This window comes from Anser cygnoides, chromosome 10 (assembly GCF_040182565.1).
Source record: "Anser cygnoides isolate HZ-2024a breed goose chromosome 10, Taihu_goose_T2T_genome, whole genome shotgun sequence".
In the NCBI taxonomy this organism is placed as follows: domain Eukaryota; kingdom Metazoa; phylum Chordata; class Aves; order Anseriformes; family Anatidae; genus Anser; species Anser cygnoides.
Genome location: NC_089882.1, coordinates 5,901,419 through 5,921,080, shown reverse-complemented (window position 1 = coordinate 5,921,080; position 19,662 = coordinate 5,901,419). Strand labels below are relative to the sequence as shown.

The window sequence follows — 19,662 nt, the reverse complement described above, 5'->3', positions numbered from 1 at the left end:
GAGGTCTCAGACCCCCACAGCTCCCTAAAAACCCACACGGGGAGAGCTGTCTCCAAGCCAGGCTGCAGAAGGGCAGGGGAGCGAGCGGGTGCATGGCAGAGCAGAGCTGGCAGCATCCCAGGGAGAGGGGCTGGGAACAGGGTGGCTGCCAGCAGCACCCGAGGGTGCCAGTTGCTCCAGCAGGGTGGGTGCTCCGGGCAAGGAGCCGTGTCCCAGGCACCTGGCAGAGCTGTCCTTGGAGGGGGAGCTGGCTGCTCTCCAGTCGAGGAGTTAAACAGCCAGCTTGCTGTCTCTCAAAAGATAGCTGCAGGTATCTTGCAGGTATCTACGTAATTAGCTTTTAGCTGCTCTGGATGCCCTGGCTTAATTACTCTGGATACCACTGTTAAAAAATTAGAGCTGCCTTGTTTACTAGCAAATTTTCTGTTTGTTGCTCCAGGGTGATTTGTTTTATATTAAATCAAGTACCTGGGGCAAGTAGCTTCCAAGTGTCCCAAATGCCAGAAATGAATTGGGTTTGTTTGTTTTGCCTCTGGGCAGTTTTGAGATGTTTCCAGAATGGACACTAACTAACTGTCTCTTGGTTTGAAATCACTCCCTTTCCCCAGACAAAAGCTTTCTTCCCCCTCCATCCCATCCCCTTTAATTCTGTGTTGTCTGAATTGTACCTGGAGTTACTTCCAAGCTGAACCTCGGCTTAAAAACTTCAGCTTCGCCCTTGCACAACTTAGATTGCAGGCAATGAGATTTGCTTCCCCCGTGGGATGTGTGTTGTCGGCTCTTCCATCAGTTCATTGATTTGACTGTTTTGGGATCACTGCTACCGAAAAGCTTCAATTAGGTTTGTAGGGAAAAGGGGGAAGGTAAGAGGAGGACCAAGAGTCAATTCATAAGAACAAAAATAATTTCTTTATAACGGTTGCAGGTGGAGAGGAAAGTCCTGCTCCCTCCCACCTTGCGGGGTCATCTCCGTCTGTGCTGTTGGGATGCTCTTGCTTTGAATTAGTAATTGATTGTGGGGAATGGATGACTTGAGGGTATAGGGAAGTAATTATGTGGTGGAGAAATTCTTCGTTCATGCCCTGGCAGCGTGAGTGGCTTCCTGGGGCTCTGCATCACCTCTTCAGGCTGGGGACCCAAATCTCTGCCTCCCCTCTCCTCGTGAGGTGGGCACTGCTGTGTGCTCGGGCTCCTTCTGCCTCTCTCCATCCTCACGTGGAATCGGAGCAGTCATTAAAACATGAATTTTGGTTTTGAAAGAGCCATTTTTTTTGTTTCTTAGCCAGCTTTGACTATAGCTCTTTGCTGACAAAAACTGTACAAATACATTTTGTTGAGAAAGTGTTATTTTAGTCGAAGAGAAAAACACAGAAAGAAAAGGAGTAGTCTCCAGGAAGGGTTGTATCCCTCGTTTATAAAGGTCTGTGCAGAAAACAAAGTGAGAATACTGTGGTCACCCTCTTCTCCTAAGGCTGGAAACCTGGCTTTTATACAAGGTGCAATAAATGAAGTAAGACATAGTATTGACATAGTGGAATAGGAACGAAAACGTTGCAGTACCGTGCAAGACCGTCCTTCCCCTCGCAGTGGGCAGCATCAGCTGATTCTGAGAAAAACACAGGGGAGTCTCTAGGGGAATTTTCTTTCTCCTCCCACGTGGAAGTCTACATATCACGGATGATTTTGAGTCAATATCTATTTGCAATATCTGCAATATCTATTTGGATGCCTGGGTGGGAAGGGGGAGGAACGGGTGTCCTACTCCGGTAAGACTTGGCAGTGAGTTCCTCCTAGTTCTGTCAGCAACGTGCTTACTCGATGCTTCGTAGCAAGCTATTACTAGGTGAAGTTGGGTTGCTGGGTGTCCACCACCCCCTTCCCATCCAGCTGTGCAACCGCCCTCGCCTCCTGCCACCGTGGCGTTTGCTGGGGAGCAGCTGCCTGCGCCAGGCTTTGGCCAAACGGCAGAGCGAAGCCCGCATCGCTCATCTGTCCTCTGTCCTCTGCCCTCCTCCAAGCCCCGTATCACACACCCGCATTGCGATGACTCTTCCCCGGGGTCTCGTGCGAGGCCTTTGTGCTCCCAGGTAGAGCTGGCTGGGGGCTGCCCGTGGAGCTGTCGGAGCTCCCGTGCAGAGCCCCAGCACGCGCCGTGCTCGGCTGAGCCGCGATAACTGATTGCGGGCGTCCTCTGCCCGTGACAAATGCAGGCTCAGACCCTGGTGAAATACGTTTATGCTAACACATTTTTCTTAATTTGCATTGGGCTAAAAGTGTTGGTACAGGCAGCATAGTGAAATGTAGTTGCTTGTTAATCCACGGCAGCTTAATCATGTGCCTGAGCACTCGCTGTACTGGTTGGGTAATTTACCATGGCAGATATTTGTTGCACTTGGGGTTTTCAGACAACTGATACTGCTTAGTGCGAAGATAAACATTTCAAAAACCATGCAGTGATTTAGGGGCCATGGGCAAAATGTATGGGAGTTGGGTATCTAAACTCGTTTAAAGATCTTGCTGCATATTCCTGCTTCTAAAATGCAGCAGCGAGCCAGTTTTCATAGATTTTAAATGCAAAAATATGCAGTCAGAAGAAAAATCCCACTGGATGACTATCTGCATCCTTAGACTTCTAAATACTTTTATATATCTGACATTTAGAAAATTAACTTCCTTGTCCTGTTTGTTTTAATTCTTTTAATGAGTCCGTGTTACTTTCAACTGAAGGTCTTAGTTCTTATAGGTATTTCTGAAAAATACTAAATGTTGTGATCATCAGGAAAAATCCTAAAATTGAATTTATTTGGGATGGGCTTTTTGAAAAGAGCTCCCCTTTCTGTAGCAGGGAATTTTTTGAAGGTACAGCTGCATGGAGCGCTACTGATAAATAAAGAATATTTCTGCCAATTTTGTGGCAAAATGGCCAAGGTCTGCTTTGTCCCTAGAGGTGAAGAGCTTGGGCAGGGATGCTCGAGCTTGGGGCTCTCTTAGGATACCCCAGTGCCAGTGGAGCCATCGCTAGAACGTCACCATGGGCAGAAGCAGGGTGAGGGTGCTGCACCCCGTGGGACCAACTTGCTGTGGCTGCACCCGCTCCTGCTGGCAGTTTTCTTGGGTTTTCTGGGTTTGCCCCGTGTTGGAGAAGAAGCTGACCAGTAGGAACAGCGAGTATTTGGGGCTGGATGGTTTAACGGGGCCCTTCTGGTCAGTGGGGTCGGGAAAGGGCTGTCTGAGCATGCTGTGAACTTCTGCACAGTCATGGTTGTGAATTGCCAGATTGTTAGGATCACTAAATAGAGAGAAACGTGACTTTTTGATAGTTGTTTATTTTTTAATCAACCTTGTGTTAAGCCTGCGCATACATCTGTCACCAGGTCCCCTCTTCCTTGTGCACTTAATGGTGTTTCTGCTGCCAACCCAAAGACTGACTGTGCGGGGCTGGCATTTTTCCAGTGCCAGTTTTTCTTCTTGTCGTTTTCTCTCTCTTTTTTTTTTTTTTTTTTTCCCCTCCCTCCTTTTTCTTCGTGACAGCATTTCTCTGTTTAGCTCCTGTCTGTGGTGGCCACTTCCACCCCGAGAACCCTGCACGGGGACTTTGCAGCGCGTGCTAGGGCGAGATAGCGAAGCGAGCTTGGAAGTGGCTTTAAACACTCAAACACAGGGGAGACATTAGCCAGCAAAGGAAACGTTTTACTGTAATCTACAGTTCAGTGCGTCTATGGAAATAAATTTGATTGCGAGTTAGCACTGAGAGGTGTAAAAGTGTGTTGGAAGGAGGGGTTCACCCGAGGAGGACTGTATAAAGGGCGATGGAAATGGCAGCAGGCTGGGGTGGGGACATACACAGCCGTGCCCCTATTTGGTTGGGTTTGTTGGATATCTTCTGAGCACCGTTTTGATTTGTTGTTCCCCCAGGCCAGGTCATGTTAAGATCTTCTGCCCTGTGCACTGGGAGTGGTAGGAGAGTGAGGGCCGGTGTGTGATGTGTGTCCGCGCACACCGCTGCGGGGTCCGTACCAGCCTTCCCCATCGGAGATGTGCTGGGGGAGGGCCAGACTGACACCGCGGGCTGTCGGCGTGCTAATTTACTCAGACAAATACAAAAAAAGATCGGGGTTGGCCATTTGCCTCAGACCTTTCGGACTTTGTGCCAGCACCGGTCCAGCCTCAGCTCTGCCTGCACCTGGTCAGGCTCGGCGGGAGCAGCTGTGGCCCTGGTGCCGCGGCAGGGTTTGTGTTTGCCCCTGCTCAGGCTTGGCCCCGTCGCCCCAGCTCTGTACTGCCTGGAAGGTGCTGTTTTGGGAGGCACGCTGCTTAGATGACACCGAGTTTTTTTCTGGGGAAGGTGCTGCGACAAGCGCTAGCAGCTTTAGTGTATGAAATTAAATGTATATCACCCCAAATGATGATGGTTTGTAGATCTTTACTTCGGCGCATTATGGAATTTATGGGGTGTAAAACAATTTCGGAATCGACAGGGCTGCGATCAGGAAGCACGGCAGCTGAGAGCCATGTGCAGCACCAGGAGAGGAGCCGCTCGCGGCTCCCGCTGCCCTGGGACGTGGAGCTCGTGGAGAACAGCCGGGAAGGAGCAGCCTCCTCCCCCGGTCAGCACCTGCCAAGCACCCACCTTCGTGGCTCAGCTTTTAATCGGCTGCGAGTGCTCAGCGGCCCCGTGTAGTTAGGTAAATATAGGAGCACCGAGGTGCCAGCCCGGCGGGCAGCAGCACGGATGGGGCTGCCCATCATCAGCGGGGCCGAGGAACCCTGAGGTAGGTGCCAGGACACCAGACGCTTCTGGGTCAAACCCGGATTCTGGACTCCCAGCCAGTCACCTCTTGCCTTTGGGAATCCCTTTTTAGCCTTGTCCTTGTAAGTTAGGGGAAAAACCAACGAAACAACAATTAGAAGCTGATGGAGATGATTCTAATCTGTCCCTTGGGGACAGGCACACTGCTGCAGGTGCTCCTGGTGGGGAGGGAATTTCCACCCCGCACTTGGTCGGTTCAGCTGGCAGAGCAATGATTCTTTCGTACTGCAGGGATGATCTTTTTTTAAGCAACAGGAGCTTTCCATTTCCAAAATTGGCAATAAAATATTTGAAGTGTGGCAATTTATGGAAAAATGGGAGTGTTTAATCCAGACAATGAGAACTGGCAGCAGTATATTGAACTATTGGGCTGGTATTTTCTTGCAGATAAGGCTATAGATAAAAACAAAGATAAATTGATTTTCCTTAGTGTTTGTGGCAGTAAAACCTATTTTCTCTGAAAGACTTTCTTATGCTCTCAGAGTCTCGGAGATAAAAGAAAGGTTGCAAAATAACTCAGCGCAGCGCTTGCTGCAGCCAGCCTCATGTGCTGGGGGTGGGCATCCTGGTGGGGCCAGGAGGAAGGGTAAAAAAAGTGCTGTGCTGGTGGCAGGATGAGGGAGATTAAAAAACAACTGACTGGGGAAGGTCTGTGGTGTTCTGCAGTGGACAGTTTGGTATTAACAATGAGAGAAAGCAAAGAAAGTTGCTGGTGGAAAGGAACTTGAAGTGCCTCAAATGGGTAAAATTAGCAGCAGTGATTTTAAAAGCTGGCACTTGGTAAGTAGGGCAATAAAACTCAGTAAACAAAATGGGAAGCTATTTGGGAGGTGGTTAGGCTCTTGAGAGGTGTTTCCACTGTGGAAAGACTCATTTTGCATCTGTTTGTGCATTTAAAATGGCAAACGGGGCAAGATTCAGCAGAGGATTTCAGCCTTGCCGTGTTGAGTGCAGGAGAATTTAAAACTTGGTACAAGGTGTGTCCTGGCGCTGAGTCTGCAGAGGGGGAGGCGATGGCTGGAGGAGATGGCCGGGAGGAGATGGCCAGGAGGAGATGGCCAGGAGGAGATGGCCCAACCCAGCCCACTGAGCACTGGGGGCAGGCAGGGCCAAGGGGTGGCTGCAGCCCTGCCCTGGGATCCCCATCCCAGTTGCTCACAGCGTGCACTGGCTGCTCTTGGGCAGTGGCAGGGGTCTCACTTTGCCTTAATCCATCTTTGGTGCGTTGACTGCGGATAGACATCATGTTGCAGGGCGTCAGCTCCAAATGCAGCGCTTTCACAAGGGCGATCCCTTTCCAAAAGGCGATCCCCGTGTTGAACGTGGTTTAACTGGCCCAGGCTACAGATGGGTCCTGCCCACGTCACAGCAATTCTGCAGTTGCAAACGTTACTTTATATACCCTGGGATATCCACAGTTGCTCACACTTACAATTTAATTACTTAGTATTATGTTAAGAATTACTTGTTTGAGAATTATGTACTTAAATTGCATTACAAGCATTTTGGCACTAATTCCGAGGTGGTTCTTTATGTAGCTGAGTGGTTTCCCTGAATTTAATCGAGTGTTTGCCTAAGCCAGGACCTGGGTTGTGCAGAGTCAACCCCCTGTTTTTGAGGCAGGCTTGGAAGTTGTGACATTGCTGTGTGTGTTGCATGACAGCTGTCGTTTTTACATTAATAGTATAATCTATGGAGAGCTTTGATACAAACACTGTAATTGATGTGTTTATGACAAAGAATTGTAGCGTTGAGTGCCTGAGGGTTTCGCCCCGCATCTGAGCAGCAATTCTCTGCCATTCTCGGTTGTTTCTCCCACGCTCGTGTTTACCTTGTTTACTCGCGTCCCGAAATGTCAAGAGCAGCACACCTCGACGCACGCTGCTTTGCCTAACAAGACAAGATTCGACTAATAGGACTAAAAGCAAATTCCTGGGCGGAGGGGGAAGCCTAGCGTTTTCCTTTTGACTCAAGTGCTTTCCACACTGCTTTGTTCTGGTGCTGTCACAGGGTATTTCGGCAGGCCTTGGCGCGGCCTGTGGCCGCCTGGCGGCCCAGCAGTGCCCGAGCAGCAGAGGAGCGCTTCCGCAGTCATCTGAATCCTTCATGTGACGTGGCAGCCCCAAACCAGCTACCAGCCCTGCCAGGGCCTGGCTGCAGCGAGTACCGGGGAGGGGACAGCTCTGCTCCCCTGCACGTCGCCAGGAGGGCACCAGGCCCGTGGGGAGGAACCGCGGCCTGCTGCTGCCATCCCCAGCACGTGGGAGCCCGGCCAGGGAGGTGCGCCTGGCACTCCTGATGAAGCAGCGTGCTCCTGAACAGGGGCTCGCAGCAGTGGCACCATCTGTTGGGAAGGGTTTTGGCTCCGTTCGCGTGCCCTCATGCCTAATTTGTGCATACAAACTAGCGACCAGGTTACATGCAGGCTCCTGCAGGTGAGACTCAGCGGTAACTTTCTGAAGATGAAGCCACGAGTCGCACCGCCGGCTGTCGGAGGGCTGAGCTCTCCGTCTGCGCCCTCGCGGTGCCGGGGCTGGGGAGCGCTCACGACTCAGGGGGAGCGCTGGTGCCGCCGCCAGCCTGGCACCGCACAGCATCGCTCCTGCACCTGACCCAAAATGTGTGCTTCTTGTTGAAAGCAGTGTCAATCAAAATTGCTAGTTTCTGCAATATTGTGACACCTGCAGATCTATTTGGAAATAATCTACTGACAGGCAAATATAGGTTCCTAACTCAGAAGGGAGCAAAGGAAGGAACAGAAAATTGCCTTTGTGCGGGACTTAATATTTACATCTCAGGCTTTGCCAAATAGGTTTGTTATTTATAGCAATAGCAGCGGTAATATTCATCAGTTGCCATGGACATACTAAGCTCACCAAATACAACAGAGTGAACCACAATCTGCACTGGAGTCATTTTAAAATGCTTTCATGCTGAGTGAAATAGTTTGTATTAAATTTAAGAGTAAAATGCCAGGTTTCTCTAGTGCCATTTCTGGGATTTCAGATATAAAAATGGAAATACTTTATTGGAAATTTAATGGAAAGAGCAGCGCTGTGTACAAGAACCCTACAGAACTTACTGCCACTAGGTAGCATTCAGGACCACAATTTACTGTGCTTAAAAAGCAGAATGTGTAATGAGAACATCCAGAATTCCATTAATGAAGATATATTTTTGAAGAGCTGAAAAACTAGCTGGAAATAAAATTTAGGAATTTAAGTCTTAATGGAAGACTTAGGGACGTAGGGACTGGTTCAGCTGCCTCTGGCACTGCTGGCATCTTCACCTGGCCCAGCTGCTGGGGGGGCGGACCACAGGCCCTGCTCAGGTCCTCCTGTGCCTTGGGGAAGCACTGCTCGCCTGGGGAATGCCAGGCCCCCCTGTGCTGCTAGAGATTCAGATTTCTCACTGTTGGGATAAGAAAAGGCAGAAATCATCTAAGGGTGTATGGGCAGAGCCTGTGAAGAGGGCCAAATCTGGGCAGGGAGATCGCAGCAGACACTGGCTGTCCACTGAGCCGTTTTAGGTGTTCTGTGGTTCAAGGCGAAAAACGGATTATGGGTTGGAGTCGGTGAAAATGAGCCTCTTAAATGTAATATTGCAAATGCAACTGCAGGGTGGGGAGCGTTACAGGTTTCTAATAAAAGTTTTGGTGCTGTCTGAGTGGTGGGTTGGAGATCGCTCCTGTGCTATCCAGGCTCCCTCCTGCTGCCAGCACAACCAGGGAGCTTGTACTTCTGTGAGTTTTCTCTTTTCTTCTCTTTTACCCTAATGGATGCTGGATAGTTCGCAAATGGACTTGATGCACTGCAGCTATTTCATAGTTTTAGCATGGGTTATTGTGCATAACGTGTAATTGTATTTATTTGCTAGCAATAAAGAAGTGGTTGGGATGAAAAAACTCACGCTGCTGTAGTCTCTTCCTTTGTACAACGCTGTGGGAGACGTTACATTCTCGAGGTAAGATTGCAGTGTGTGAAATCCCACCCTGAGCACTTCAGTGAGTTTTTTTACAGTGAAAACAAATAGGAATAACAAGAGGAAAAAAATCAATTTATTTTTTTTTCTTAGTGAGCATTTTATTCACAAACTTTTAACAGGCAAAAAAGATGTGCAAAGGCAAAGTGGAGGAAGAAATTTTAAAAATAATTACTTATAAGCCCTTTAAATCTGGTATGAGCCTAGCCCTTCAAACAATATTCCTGCTCTGAAGTGCAGGGCCACATGGCTGAATAAGCCATCAGGGATATTTATTATCTCCTGAACTACAGAATTGGCCAAACAAAACAAAAACAAAGTACAAAATGATGCCTCCTTCACTGTGCTCAATGCACCTTGTGAAAACGTCCTGCTGTGCTCCAGGAGGCTTCATGCAACAAAACACTCCAGCAGGACAATTTTCCCTCCCTTGAACCCATCTGTAGCCCTTCTTTCCAAATACGAGCACATTTTGTCTAGACAAAGCAGGCTTCTGACTGCAGCTTTAAAGTTTGCGTCATTAAAACTCTGCTGAAATATTTAGCTTAGCTTTCTGAAAGCGAGCAAGCCCCAGATACATGGAATTTAGGAAAAATTGGTCCTTTATAAACAGGGATGATTTGACTCTGAAGAAGAGATTCACTGGAAACCTCTCTGAAAGCTGGGGAGTCGGAGGTGGGGTCTGGGTGTAGGCTGCTGGTTCAGACTGGCGCAGTGTTTTCGTATTCAGCAAGCTTGCACAGCTCCAGCTCTTGCTGAAAAGTTGGGAAATTATCATTAGCAGATAAATCTTGTATCTAAATTCTGTGCTTCTAGGCTGCTAATTTTGCTAATTAAAATATCTGTCAGCAGCGCACAGACTCGCTGATTTAGCACGGGAAGGTGGGCTGCGCAAGGCGGCGATGTGAGGGGATGTAAGGAGAGATGTACGGACTGCAGGGTCCTACCCAGACGGTTGTGGTTTGGCGCTGGGCTGCAGCTGGGATGTGCCAGCGTTAGGGGGGCTTCAGCAGGAGCAGAGTGCGGTCGGGCAGGGGCACAGCTCCCACGGAAAGGGCTTCCTTGGCGCAGGGCAAGGAGCTGGCCCAGTCCCCCAGGGGTCCCTCCTCGGGACGCCCACCTCCTGCCCTGCCTCTGCATTCACGTCCCCTGTTCATGCATACGTGTCGTCAGTCCTTCAAAGATGCTTGATTTCTGTTTGATTCTTAATTATCGCAATAGTTAAGGCACTTAACATGCTTTAGTGATTTACTTCATTTAATTGGGTGGAGTGACTAGAATAACTTTTATATTAACCTCACTGCGGTTTTAATTTGGGATTAAAATCTCATGATTTTTTCAGTTTCTCTTGCTTTTATTTTGATGGTGCTTTTTTTTTTTTCTTCTCTGATTTCATTTTGTTTATTCCTTTTTCCTGCTGATTCAGTAAACATGCTGCTAGGATGATTTCTCAAGAAACCTGAGCGTGGTTATAAATTCTTTCATTTAGAGCAGACACTAATGAATTAAAAAAAATAATCTGAAAACGATGCATGAGAATGTACTCAGCCTCTGGAATTGTCTGTTGCTTTTGCAGTCATTTGTTAGAATTAAATATATATATTAGATATTATATTATATGTTATATAGTCCTGTGAATTCTGTCCATGGAGGAGCTGGGCTGGGAGCCATCCTCGTGCGTAGTGCGAGCAGCAGGGATGGTGGTGGGTTCTCCAGGTCAGTGTGAAATGCAGAGAGTAGCACGTGTTCTTTTCCTCTTGGTGACAAGTGGCAGTACAACGATAATCCAGCTGGCTTGTTGCTACAGGACTGCACAGGGGCTGTATTTTGTCTCTCCTCTAGTGCCAGATCCCTGGTGCCCTCCACCATGATCAGCGCTCCTTTCAGAGCGAAAGGGCCATGTAGATGTGGGTGCGTACACAACACCAGAGCATTTACAGGCTGGCCAGAGAGAAGTGGTTACTTCAGAAGAAATTCCCATTTTCTGTTCGGCTGAGGAAGCCCAGAGAGCCACTTGACAGGAGTGTCTGGGCTAGGAGCCTTGGCCACCACAAGTGCATCGGGGCAAAGCACCTCCGTCTGCTGGCTCTTCTCTTTGCCAGCACGAGGAATATGGCTGGCTTGGATTTGACACAGAACTACCACTACAAAAAATGAAAATCCTTAATCCTTTAAATCATTAAAAGGTAACCGTGATCATGTTGAAACAGAATCAAGGATTAGGTCCCCGGTGCAGTGCTCCTGGTGCTGCCCCAACGTGGCCACCCAGAGGATGGAAGCCGGCTCCGTGTGCCTGGTCGGGCAGTGCCTGGGGCTGGGGACCGGCCCGAAACAACGGGCCCATCCTTTTGTGTTCAAGCCAATAATGAGGTGAAAGTCACAGGTACGTGCAGGGCTTCAGAAGCTGTCTTTGATGAATTAGTTATTTCGGCTGTCTCACTCTACTTGTATGCCACTGCGCTGCCTTGCCTTTCCAGGCCCTATGGCTGCACCTTGCGAGCCAGGCGCCGGTGCCTTTAATCACCGCGAACTGAACTTTCTTCGGGAGGTGTCCCACTGAAATCAATTAGGGCTCGTGCAGAACGAGGTGTGGCTGAACACGGCCGAGGGTACCGGTGCCTGGCTCTGGGTGACCGCTGTATCTGCTCTAACCGGAGCGTCGGAGCGCTCGGCAGGGAAACCATTACCACGAAATACTAAAATGGCTCCAATGTTGGGTGCTGCCAAGTATCAGGCGTATAATACATGTCCTGAAGCAGTCAGGCTGTTGTTACGAGTGCAAAAAATATTAATAAATCACTGGTTGTTTAAACTGAATCATTTAGAGCTCATCTGGCTAATGAGGAAGAAAAAAATGAACTGAACACTTCTTTTCAGTTCTACGGAGACGTATGAGATCAGCTGTTCGTTGGAATCTATCAGTGTACATACCTCGTTAGCTCCCTTGTGTAAAATTCCTTATCTATGTCTTATTAGTCTTTCATTAATTAAAGCTACAGAATTCAGCACTTTTTGTTAGCTGTGCTCTCAGCATGAAATTTAACTAATTCTTCTACTATTGGAAACAAAGCTCAAAGATTGAAGTTTATTTTCATTGTGTTCTTTCAGTTACTCTTTTTCTTATTGCTGTCATGCATGGATGGATTTATATGATGCTCTGATGACCTTTAGAAATTCTTCTGATTAAATGCTGTTCTACTTCATTATGACATTTCTGTACTTGTACTACCAGATTTGATGTGTACAGCTTAATAACACAACTAGACGTGAATGCTAATAACTTTACAATTCATTGCATTGCTATTTTTTAAAGTAGATGAAATTTAAAACAAGTTTCTCTTGCTGCAGGCTTACATGAATCATATAAATTAGAAGGTAACAAAAGAACATATTAGCATTTGTTAGCCTGGATGCACAAATTTTGTAGTAGCCATTTTAATGTGTACTACAACTTTTCCAGCCTCAAGTTTAATATGTACTACAACTTTTTACCCTTGATTTTTCAACCAACACTATAATTGAATTGGTTCCCTTCTTGCCTAAGGATAATGATTTTACACTGATGGAATCTTTATTAGATTCTAAGGGTTATACTGATGCTGCCTGTTTTACATAGAGAGAATCACAGTTATTCAACTGTAAAACACTTTTACACATAGGCTACTGTAAGCCCGAGATATACGAACTAATTATTATGTTGAGAATTGTTGTTAAGACCCAGCATCTGTAGCTAGAGCAAACGTCTTGACACAGGTCTGCGTGGTGGGTGCGGGGCGCTTTGAGAGCCCAGCCCCGTCGCATGGCCCGGGAATTTGGCAGGCGGCAGAGAGCTGAGGCTGTCAGCACATCCCAGCACTGCTTGGTTGTTCTTGGGTGGATGGAGGGAAAAGAGGACCTGGTTTCAGCATAAATGATGAGTTTCTGCAACCCAGAAAAACATCAGCATTGCATGGGTAGTTATGTTTTATACCGCAGAAATGGCTGTTGAATGAATTGATTTTACAGTTGCTTCCTTGTGTGCTAAGTGGGTGGTGGCTGGAGTGGCCAAGTCCAAATAACTTGAAAAGTCTCACTGGTAAAAGATGTTTTGGACCAATGGACCTGTGTATATTGAGTAACCAACAGTTAGGATGCAATATAAATACCTGCAACATTTAATCAGACAAAAGGGGAAGTAAAACTTCAAATATACAAAACATTTTTGCAGTTTTTACTGATCAACTACAGAAGTGTCTGGAACTGGAATTAAGCAAGCAGTCCTTCCTCTGACTTTCTTAAAGCTGAAGGTTAACCTCAATTAAAAATACATTTTAAAATCATGTTTCTGTAAGTATCCACTTAAAAGGATTTTAAATCAAAGGTGAGAGACCAGTCAGCATAACTCCAATGGACTGCTCTTCTGTGTAGATTTAAGAAACCTTCATGCTTCATTACTGTGGATGGATATCACTTCTAAGGTCATAAAATGTGATTGTTTTCCCGCACTTACACTTCAGTCAGTTTTATTCACTACAGAAAACAAGGCTAAGGACCAGCACCAATTGTAAACTCGCACTTACTCAACTAAAGCTCTGTAAACAGAGTGATCAATATATGAAATCAAATGTTATTTCCATGGTGCATTAAGATATTATCAAACTGCTGTGCTTCTTGGCTCCTTTAATATGCCTCAAGGTATAGCACACGGCTCCAGTTATGTGTGGTTCAATAGTTTCTTTAAATTGAGATGTGAACGTCTTTAAAAGAAAAAAAAAATGAGGGGAAAAAAAAAAGAAGCAGACCTAAAGCTAATAGAGCTGCACTGAATTCATCTCAAATACGTTAAATTTTCTTGACACCATTACCCTTTCCTTTGGAAACTTCAGAGTGTTCTTGGCTAATAATAAAAATTTAGAAAAAAAAATACACTGTAAAATCTAAACAAGAAAATTCATTTGCCCATCTACTTTCAACCTTTTGCTCTTTGTCCTGGGTATTTGCAGCAAAGGAGACAAAATCCCATCGAGCGTCCTTCTAAGCATCGCGCGCTGCTTTCTGCTGTTTGCTATGCTTGAGCTTTTGCCTTTAACAACAAAAGAAAATAATTAAGGTGGTTGTAGCAGAGTTAAATGAAGACTGTAGCAGGAGACAAGATTCTGGATTGTAACCCAGGCTCTGAGACTCTTTTATTGAACAGCCTGTGCTAAATCGTGTAACCTGTTAGCTGCTGACTCCTTGCCTATAAAGCGAGGGCACTGAGCCTTACCTGCACTGTCCTTGGCATCTCTTGGCTCGTGTTTGCGTGGTGATTTTAAAACTTAAGACTATGAGCTGCCTCCTTCCATAGCGAGGAGATGGCCCAAAGCTTGAGTTCTTCTGAAAATCGACCAGATTTCTGTAGATCTCCAGGGGAGGACAGAAATCTGTTGTTGTTGCAGTAAAACCTCGTTATAGACTTGGTGTTGCATTTCGTAAGGGATCGGTTTGGGAAGCATCTGCTATTGCTGTGTCGGAGGAGGTGGGAGCAGAACTGCAGAGCAGCTTTAAGTTGAGTTTGGGGCATCAGAGGTAACAGCAGACTTCCAGGAAAGGAGCGCTCGAATCTCCTCCACTCTGCTAGCTGTTAGTTTTCATACACGAAGGCGGAGAGGTACCAAGGGTGTCCAGTGGACAGAGGTGCTCCGAAGGATGCACAGCGACGTTTGACAAACCCTGGCTCTGAAGGTGCTTCTGTATCGCTGTGGTTGCTCTTAGGACGCGCGTCAGGGGCTCTGCGAGTAGTTCAGCTGCAGTGGCACTGAGCGCCCGGCGAAGGCCGGGGAGAGGAGCGGCAGCGCTTCGGCAAATGCTGTGTCCCCGTCCGCCTGCTCGGGCAGGAACAGCGCTGCCACCAGCCTCAGCGAGCCGCACCGATGGCTCTCGCAGGGTGGTTGCGAGATAGACGCGTCCTGTGGTACCCTGCCTGCCCCGTCAGACCGTGCCTCGAGTAACGCTGAGGCGTCCTGGCGGACTTGGTGGTCTCGCTCTTTCCAAATAAATGGAATAGGGAACAGCAGTTATGAAAAGACAGCTAGAAGTGAAGGGTTTATTTTTCTGTCCTTTTCTGTCTAAAATGGCAGTTCATTTTGGTGCAAATGTTAATATTGACAAGTGTGTTTTATAATTTGCAAATGCACATTAGGCTGAGCTGGTGCATTGTTTTTTAATATTTAATGCAAATAGTTTAGCTGGTATGCATTAATCATATTCCTGTTGCCTTTGTTATGTTAATGGGAGAAATAAGCTCCTGGTTTTCTTTTATTTTTTAAAAAAGAAAACTGGTAAGACTTTTAAAAGATGCATTATATATCAGCAGCTAATGAAGAGGAAATAATGATGACTCTGCACTGTAATATGTATTAGAGCACTAATTAGACTACAGCAGAACTGCTTACGGATGTCTTTTAAACACCTGCTTGGTAATTTCCAGCCCCTTGCACTACTACATTTAGCCAGGCATGCGTGCACTATCAGGAGACAGAGTTAAGTCTGCAGTGTGAAGCATGGCACACATCAGCCTGCCTTTTTGTCTTTTCTTCATCCAGCTTTACGTATGTTTAAGGAAAGGATGAGGGAGTTGGCCGCTGAACAGCCCTTCTTGTTGGCTGCTCCTGTGCTTTCTGTTGCCTGTTGCAGATCAAGGGGAAGGAGATAGATATGTGTGGTTTTTTTTTTTTTTTTTCTAACCTTCTGACTGTACAAAGGCATTAGGTTTTCAGGCCAAGAATTCCCCACTGATACCGTTGCCTTGCATCTGTACTAGGCCAGAAATTTCTGTATTGCAACTCCAACGTTTGCTAATTATTGATTTATTTTTCAGTGTCTGTTTTTGAGACAGACATTTTTAAAACTGTTTTGAACTCACCTTTTTTTTTTTTTAACCGCAGTAAGAAACCACAAATATCCCTACTCTACACTTTATTTTTTTTTTTTTTACATTTTTGCCCATTATGTAGGAATTGTCCATTATATAAGAACTGAATTATAAACGTGGATATCAAGTGTGGAGCCCTCAGCCTAATAGCCTACAATGAGATTAATAAAAAATTCTAATTATGAAAGTGGTTTCCTTCTTTCTTTGACGGGCCCGGGCTTCGTCTGTGGGCTTTGAACTTGCTCTAAAAGAGCTAGATATTGTCAATAACTTGTTCGTAAGAACATCAGTCCTCACACAGTAAGTGCTTGCTTTGCATTTTCATATGCAAAATGTTTCTTAGCTGCTCCCCTATGGCAGTACTCTGCAGTGAAAGCTGCTGCCCTAGGGACGGTTCGTGCCATCCAACTTGTTTAACCCCCGGGGCAGCCAGCTTAGGGCCGTGGCCCCAGTCCCTGTAACCCTGTTCAGGGAGAAGCCCCTTCTCAGGAGATGCTCGTGTGGGACAGCTTGGTTTGCCTTGTATTAAGTGATCCGTTCTGTAGTAGTCCATGAGGGTAAACATGGTAATTTTATTATTGTAATACTCCTCACTATTCCCCAAATACTGACTCTGTGGTGTTTCATCTTTTTTCTTGCTCCCATTCCCAAAGGCAATCCGCCCTGACCGTGCCACTCGTGCTGCCTCTTGTAAGCCGTGGAGCTGCTTGTGCTGGAGAGCCTGGGCAGGCCCCTACTGAGCGTGCCACAGGTGAGCAACTGATCCAAAGCCTTTTTTTTTCTTTTTTTTTCATTCTCGACCATGAAATTTTTCAGCTGATGCACTGAATCCTGAGATAGTTGCTTATTTAAGTGCCACGTGACCACATTTCTCATAAAATAATGGGTTTAAAAGTAATATACGATATTTCTATTTTACAGGTGTCAGATTTTTTTTCTCTATTTCAAAATTTTTGATACTAGATGCAATTTTATATAACCCCATTTCAGGCAGCCATTGTGAGCTACAAATGTTTTCATGCTGTACATAAAATCATTTTTGACTTGCACACAGGGATGCTGCTACTTTATATAACTTCTACCCTGCACCCTAAAGGTAGCAATAAAGCTGGGTAACTTAATGTAACAAGCAGAGAGAGGATATAGTAGAAAAGAAGAGTGCTGGGGAAGTTCAGCTGGGCCCATCAGTAGCATTTTGCATTTCCTGAGTACCAGACTGGTACCAGATCTACGGCCTGCCCGAAGACCAAGAGATGAGGAGTGAATGCAACGGGGTATGAGGCAGCATCAGATGCCGTAAGCCAGTGCAATAGCCAGGTGTGGATTTATCGGAGGGAGAGAGGGAAAAGGGGAATCTCTTTTCCTTCTCCTCCCTCCTGCTTAGCACATGGTCTGATCCAGAGTGTGGTGCTGTGCTGTTGGCAGAAGTGCAGTGGGTCTCCTGCAGGCAGTCCCGTGGCACATTTCGTGGTGCTCTGGGGCTGAGAGGGCTCAGTGGTGCTGGGAGATGTCGCAGTGTCAAATATTATCGCTGACAGGTGCCTGGGGGGCTGGGATAACGCAGGAAGATGCCTTTAGGTAGGAGGTTTACAGGCAGAAACCCCATCCTTCTCAGAAAATATTCTCCAAGTGTAAGACAAGGGACTTACCTAGATACAGACAAACAAGCGGCTAAAAAAATCCGCACCAAACTCCGAGCAGTTCTGTTCCGTTCCTCATTAGGGTAAGTGGTGGTCTCAGCACACCAGCTGCCTAAACGCCAGCTTTTGTGGAGGCAATAGAGCAAAGCATAAACGCGTTCGTGCAAGGGAATCAGGGGGCCACAGCCTGAGTCTTCAGGAGCCCCCGGTGGCTCTTTTGCCTTGCTGAGTGTTGGAGAAGCGAGCCTGCTCGCTTGGTGACACCGGCTGTGCACCTGACAGCAGCTGCTGCCAGGCCCGAACCCACCCCGTAACGAAGCGCTGAGCCAGTACCTCGGGGATTTCTGAGCATGTCAAGCCCATCTCGAAAGTGATATTCTAGGAGGTTAGGCACCTGCCGTCAGCTATAGGAGAAGCTGGCTCGTGGGATCATGAAAAGGAGGGAGGGGGAGGAAGGCACCTTGGAAGGGGTTGTGCTGGGCAGCCCGGGTGCTTTTTTGGGTTTTGCCCCTGCTCGCAGCACTGGTGTGTGTCACTGGTGGGTGTCAGCGTGTGGGACCAGGGCTGTCCCCACCTCTGCCTGCCCTCTCGCTCACAGCTTTGGGATTCACACGTCAGCTTCGGAGGAGTTGAGGCCTCCTCCTCCTCACCGGCCTGCGCGAGACAAATGAGCAGCCTGCAGAGGTGAAGGAGCAGCCCTCTGGAGGGTTTCCTTTGGGCTTGTGCCTGCCCTGTTGGGGTCCTTCCCTACCGGCTCCCCCGTGCACTGCAGGTGACTCCAGAGATCTTGGCTTCTGCTGCTTTACTGCTGTTTAATTGCCGATCTATATCGGCAGTATAATTAGGCAGAAGCCCTACCAATTTAATCACAAACCCTCAACAAACCAACAGTCATTCAAGTCCTGTACATATTGACAGGCAAAAGCAAACCCTCACCTCCTTCTCCGTTCTGCATACATATCATTTTCCTGCCAGCTCCTTCAGCGCTAGAAGTTCAATAACCGAGACCAGCATTTGTGTCAGTAAATCCAGCGTGTGGTCTGCCCCGTGCCTGAAACTCAGACATGCTGCCACGCCGGTGGTTCTCGTTTGGAAGCTGACAAGGGTCAGAGTTTCATTCTTTATCTCCCTTTCCATCTGCTCCAGGCTGCCGAAGGAAGGAAGTGGTGTACTGGGGAGTTCAGTGGTGTTGAAGACAACCCTGATGGTTCCTGAGCACCTCGTGGGAGGCCGAGGAGGAGTGGGAAGCAGAGCTGAGCATCACTGCCCTGCAGCCCTGCCTGGCTGCTGCCAGCATTACCCCTGCCTGCCCTCCAGCTGCACGACGCAAAGCCCATGCAGAACTGCCATGGCAGGTAGGAAACTTTGAGCCCGGTCTAAAGTAAATCTGATTCCTGAAGGTGAAGAAGGTTAAAATTAAGTTTAAATGTCTTGAATTTCCTGTGGGACTGTGTTTTGTGGAAAGGATGGTGGGGCTCGCTCAGCTGCTTACCTCTCATACTACAGTTAAGTGGCTGGAAAGATTCAGCTGTCAGTGCGCTGACAAGTGCCAAGAAGCTCTTGCTAAGGGTAGCGATATCAGAGCATCGTGTCCCATTCAGCATCCCCTTGTACTGGGGCTGCTGTCACTGGGAGCAGGGTCGGACGTGGGGCTCTGCTCCCCGAGGCAGGTCTGGCACCCGGCCCGCGGCTCCTCCCAGGGAGGGCTGGGCTGGGCTGCTCGGGGTAAGTGCGAAAGCTCTGAACACATACGACCTTTAAATTCAGGCTGAAATGGAAAGATCTGGTGCTACATAAAAATCCGGGCTTGCTTTCATGTGTCTGAGCATTTGGGGAATAGATGTAGCTTAAAATGCAAATGCAGTGCCTTCTGCAGTGTCTCTGCTTTTCAAGATCTCTCTTTTCACGCTGTTGCTGCTCCCTGCCCTGCTGTTCATATGAAAAGAGCCTCTCCGAGGAAAAGTTTCCCACAGATAGAAATCCAACTGATATGGTTAAAAAAATGAAGCTAGTATTTTAATTTCTGAAATGTGTCATGTCCATCCAAAACTTGGCATTCAGCATCTTCTCAGGTGTTTAGAAAACAGCCAGCCAGTCTTCTGTGTATGCACTTTATGCATCGCTCCTCATCCATGTAAGGGAGTGGATCTGAAGTTGGGAGCCGGGGTCCTGCCCTGCCGTAGGTGTGCAGAGCAAAGGTTTCCCTCCACCAACAGTGATGCTCTGGGGCCTTCTGGTGTGTTCTTCTGTGCAGCTCTTTTCTCTGCCTATGAGTTGCTGTGCTCATGCAACTTAGGTGTCCCGTGCATATAAACAGATGTCCAAATGTTTTTATTTAT

The 19,662-nt window shown here is 47.4% G+C and overlaps 1 long non-coding RNA gene across 3 annotated transcripts in view; it reads left to right on the top strand.

Annotated features, from left to right (window-relative positions):
• The window catches only part of LOC106035496 (uncharacterized), a 122,758-nt gene that overhangs the window by 85,108 nt on the left and 17,988 nt on the right, over positions 1-19,662 (top strand). For all 3 annotated transcript variants that reach the window (XR_007166032.2, XR_010833905.1, XR_010833906.1), the window contains exons 2-3: positions 16,337-16,434; positions 18,470-18,678. This is a non-coding gene — a long non-coding RNA (uncharacterized lncRNA). The remainder of the gene's footprint in view (positions 1-16,336; positions 16,435-18,469; positions 18,679-19,662) is intronic.